This window comes from Mus caroli, chromosome X (genome assembly GCF_900094665.2).
Source record: "Mus caroli chromosome X, CAROLI_EIJ_v1.1, whole genome shotgun sequence".
NCBI lineage: Eukaryota > Metazoa > Chordata > Mammalia > Rodentia > Muridae > Mus > Mus caroli.
In genome coordinates this window covers 39,306,153-39,311,702 of record NC_034589.1, presented here as the reverse complement: position 1 = coordinate 39,311,702, position 5,550 = coordinate 39,306,153, and the positions used below count along the sequence as shown (strand labels likewise).

The window sequence follows — 5,550 nt, the reverse complement described above, 5'->3', positions numbered from 1 at the left end:
AAACAAACAAACAAAAACCAAAACCAAAACCAAAACCAAAACCAAAAACAGAGGGAATTATACCCCCCAAGGTCATGAAAAGCACATCTTGCTTTTGTCTTATTTGTTTTAATTTTTTTGCAAACTGGTGCTAAAGGTCAGTCTGCCAAAGATTGCCATTGGCACCCAGTCACTTCCAGTTCATAGTTAAATGGGGGTGGGGGGGCAATCCCCTAACTAATCCCTGGAATACCCCAGATCCCAGGAAGATCTGGTGTTGGGGAGAGGTTCTGTTTGTGTGTTTTTTTTTTTTTTTTCACGAAAAGAAGATGGAGCCCAATGGCTGCCTGAAAGATTGGTTTTCAAGTGGACACAGGTCCTGAGTCTTCTAGTAAGTATATATATATATATATATATATATATATATATATATATATATATATATAGTGCCATACATTGAAATTTGAGCCTTGATCATGGAACTGTCTTGGCTCACTATTTCTCTTGCTGTCCTTACCATATATCCCCAGCTTTCCTTTCAGGAACCAGGTAATCTGTGGCAGCTGGTGGGTACACCAGTGGTTATGACTATATACACAGGACTTGCTAAAGCTTAAGCCAGACACAGTCCCAACATGTAGAAGGAAAACGAACATTAACTGATAGCTTGTAAGAAATGAAAAGCCCATTTTCTTTAAGAGTATGGCCACACAGAGCTCTACCACAATCCATAAATCCTAGATCCAGTATACGGGCAGTATAAATTGCACCTGATTTGCTTAAAAGCTAAAGGACACAAATTTGGGTGGTTAAAGACAGGAGGTTAATTTGGAAAGACTTGGCAGATGTGAACACCAATATATTCGTGTGAATTTCTGAAAGAACAAATAAAAGTAAGAAAGTGCTTATAGATAAGAAAAGGAAACCACAGCTTTGTAATAAATTAATCTGTATCATACCCTGATGAAACATCAGAGAGAAACTGAATAGATATAAAGGCAATATAGAATATATTAACAATTGTCTTCTAGATCCTAGATGACCTGCCTAATTATATCAAAGTCAATGTATAAAAGCCAGTTAGTCACCCATAGTTCCACAGTTCTGTTTCAAAGTAATGCCAAAGTGCTCTATAAATTCCAATCTTGTTTCACCATCTTTATGAATATCATGTAAGTAGCACTAGCTCTTAGTTTTAATAATTACTTGTTGAATGTGTGAAACGTCCTTGTCATTCTCAATGAAAATTTAAACTGTTTATTGGTTATGCCATTAAGTAACAAATGAAAAGCTTCATATGATAAAAAAAAATCCCTGACTTCTCAAGTAAACAAAAATTACAGTTAGATGAAGTTACTTATAATGCAACTTTTAAAAGTAAAAACATAACTCTACAAAGAAGGAGAACTTTAAAACAATAAAAAGTTCTGTTTCCTGCTATGGAAGGCTACAAGTAAGCAAACAAAAACAACTGAATATTTAAGGTTGTAATTTATTTGATGTGTAAATACATCAACATTACAGTCTCAGTGCCTTCAATGCATACTTACTGAACATCTGTTTTGTGCTTGCTTTTACTCCATGTTGTTCCGTAGTACATTATTATTTTGTCACATACACAAGGATAACAGCTTGTGTTTGCAGTTTATCAATCCTTGCTTTTTAGATTTTAAAAAGAGCATTGTGCCTCATTATCTTATCAGATAAACAGTTAAAATTCAGTAATTTGGATTATACTATTTGCAGCAACTTATACATGAAAGTTACTTCACTATTTACAGTCAGGAAATCATAGGGTTTTCTAAGCGAAAGAATAACACAACAAATATCAGGGAGATTACTTTTGGTGCTCAGAAAATAAGTTTCATAGGAAAAAATTTAAAATACCTATTTGAATTCAAAATCCTGAAAACATTTTAACTATTCTTATGTATACATTAAATCAGATTCCCCAGAAAATGACACATTACTCCTTTGGCTTGCTCATATTCCTGTACATTTTTTGAAATAATGGAACTGAATTTTTTTCAAATGTTTTGTTAATTCAGACTGGCCTTTCAACATTCTTTCAGAGTATTGAGCTATATTACAAAGAATATAATTATGTGAGACATAATACTTGACACAACAAACTATATGTGACTATATATTTCCATGAAATTATATTGTCTAGTGACACAATAGTCATCCTATTAATGTGAGTACACTCTATTCTATTTTCAAAATGGAAAAATTCATTCTCCTCTGCTCCAATTGTTAGGGAACCTACATGAAGACTAAGTTGCATATCCTCCATAAATGTGTAGAGGAGCTTGATATAGAACTTGCATTCTCTTTAATCGGTGATTCAGTCTCTGAGCCTTCATGAGCTCAGGTTAGTTGACTTTGTAGGTCTTCTTGTAGTGTCTTTGACCCCTGTTGCTTGATTAACTATATCTCCATCTCTTCCTCAAGATTTCCTGAACTCTACATGCTGTTTAGCTGTGGGTCTCTGCACCTGTTTCCATCTTCTGATGGATGAAGCCTCTCAGGAGACAGTTATGCTAGGCTGTTTTCTGCAAGCATAGCAGAGTATCATTAATAGTGTCAGTGGTTGACTCTTTTATATGGAATGTATCTCAAAGTGGGCCAATCACTGATTGGTTGGTCATTCCCTCAATCTCTGCTACTTCTTTATTGCTGTATATCTTATAGGCAGCACAAACTTTGGGTTAAAGGTTTTGTGAGTGGGTTGATCTTCTCCTCCCTCCAGGGGAAGTCCCACCTGCCAACAGGAGGTGGACTCTTCAGTCTTGATGTCCCCTGCTGGTTGGAGTCTCAAAAAAGTCACCCCCATAGAATCCTCTGAAATTCCCCTTTCCCAGGTCTATATTCCCATAGACATCCCAAATCGATTTCCATTCTCAATTCCAGGCCTTAAGTGTATGAGTTTATTTCTACATCTTCAGATCCATTCTATTGATCAACTTATATGTTTTATGCCAACACCATGGTGTTTTTATTAGTATTTCTCTGTAGTACAGCTTGAAATCAGGGATGCTGATACCATCAGAAGTTCATGATACGATGGTCATTTGTACTATGTTAACCCTACCTATCCATGAGCATGGGAGATCTTTCCATCTTCTGACACCATTTTTCATTTTCTTTCCTCAGATACTTGAAGTTCTTGTTATACAGATCTTCCTGCTTGGTTAGAGTTCCACCAAGGTATTTTATATTATTTGTGGCTATTATAAAGGTTGTTGCTTCCTTAATTTCTTTCTTGGCAAGTTTAACATTTGTATAAAGGAAAACTACTGATTTCTGTGAGTCAAGTATATATCCAGCCACTTTGCCGAAGGTGTTTATCGGCTGTAGGAGTTATGTAATAGAATTTTTTGGGTGGCTTATGTGTACTTTCATATCATCTGCGGATAGCAATACTTTCACTTCTTCATTTTCAATTTGTATCCCCTTGATCATCTTTAGTTGTATTATTGCTTTATCTAGAAATGCAAGTGCTGTGTTGAATAGATAGGAGAGTAGGTGTCATTGTTGTGACCTTGATTTTCATGGAATTGCTTTAAGTCTCTCTTCATTTAATTTGGTATTGGTTATTGGTTTCCTGTATATGGCTTTTACTATGTTTAGGTATGCATCTTGTATCCTGATCTCTCCAAGACTTTTAACATGAAGGGGTGTTGGGTACTGTCAATGGCTTTCTGATATCTAATGAGATGATCATATGACTTTTTTCTTTCATTTTGTTCACATGGTGAATTATGTTGATGGTTATTTGTATATTGAACTATCACTGCATCTGAGCATTGAAGCCATATTGATCATGGTATATGATTTTTCGATGCCTTCTTTTATTCTGTTTGAGTATTTTATAGAGTATTTTTCCACCAATGATCATAAGGGAAATATATCTGAAATTCTGTTTGTTTGGTTTTTTTGGTTGAGTCTTTGTGTGGTTTAGGTATCTGGGTGATTGTGTCCTCATTGAATGAGTTTGGCAACATTCCTTCTGTTTCTATTTTGTGGAAGAGTTTAAGGACTATTGGTATTAGCTCTTCTATGGATGTCTGGTAGAATTACTTGCCAAAACCATTTGGCCCTGGGCTTATTTGTGTTAGGAGACCATTGATGACTGCCTCTATTTCCTTAGAGGCACTAAGGACTATATAAATTGTTTACCTGATCTTGATTTAACTTTGGTAGGTAGTATATATTTAGAAAATTATTCATTTTGTTTAGATTTTCCAATTTTGTGGAGTGTAGCTTTTGAAATAACACATAATGATTCTTTGAATTTACTATGTGTCTATTGTTATAGCTCCATTTTTATATCTGATTTTGTTAATTTGGATATTGTCTTGTTACCCTTTAGTTAGTTTGGCTAAGGGCTTATCTATTTTGTTGGTTTTTCAAAGAACCAGCCCTTGGTTTCTTTGATTCTTTGTATTGTTCTCTTTGTTTCTAATTGATTAATCTCAAGCCAAAGTTTATTTCCTGACATCTACTTTTCTTTGGTGTGTTAGTTGCTCTTTTTTCTAGAGCTTTTAGATGTACTTTCAAATTGGTAATACTAGAATTCTCAAATTTCTTTATGAAGGCACTTAGTGATGTGAACTTTCCTCTTAACACCACTTTCATTGTGTCCCATACAGGTATAGTGATTTTTCATTTTTACTGAATTCTAGAAAGTCTTCGATTATTTTATTTCTTCATTGACCCAGTGTACTCTGTGTAAAATCTGTTCAGTTTTCATAAATTTGTAGGAATAATTAACCCTCTTTTGAGTTCATGGCTCTAAGACATTCCCAGAACTGAAAGCTATTTACGTTATTCACTGTCCCACAGAAGTGGAAGATATGGTCCTATTGCTGAAGCCATCATGTATACAGGACTGAGTGGCTCCTGAGTTAGAACTGACCAGAATGACTCTTCCACAAGGACTAGCTTTCATGGTACCAGAAGTTTCATGTAAACTTCCCAAGGAGAGAAGCAACCAACAGTACTCTTCAGCTACAACATGTATTAAACACAACATGTACCAGCTTGGCACCAAAACTCTCAGGGTGCAATAGTGGCATGTATACCTTAGAAACAATTAATATGTCTGTCACTTGTAGAAAGAATGTGTTGTGTATTGTATGGATGCATTACCTGTCAATTCAAAAGCCCATAGCCTATAGCTTGTGCAGGAAATAGCGCATAGAACATCCAGGAGAAGAATGGATTCTGGTACAGAGGCAGCTGCTTGAAGATTCAGCAGGAAGATGTATGTGACAATATGATGCATGGTACCTGAGTACTTGTCACCAGCCATGTGGCAGGATGTATGTTAAAATAAGTCGATTATTTTAATTAATAAGTAATAAGTGATGCAATAAGTGAAAAGGCTTGCACTATGGCCAAGTTATTTTGAGTCTAAGTCTTATTTGTGGGAGTATGGGGCTTGGAGGTAGAACCTGGGTCTGGTTCTGTAGAATTTGGGTCTAATCCTACAATAACTAGGCATATGACCCACTAAATAAGAGGGAAAGTATGCTGGGCATTGAAAACCTAAGGTGCAGGCCTATG

General features: G+C 35.5%; 1 pseudogene; it reads left to right on the top strand.

Moving 5' to 3' along the window:
- Positions 1–769, top strand: part of LOC110287138 — a 3,193-nt pseudogene extending 2,424 nt beyond the window's left edge.
- The last annotated feature ends 4,781 nt before the right edge of the window (positions 770–5,550 follow it).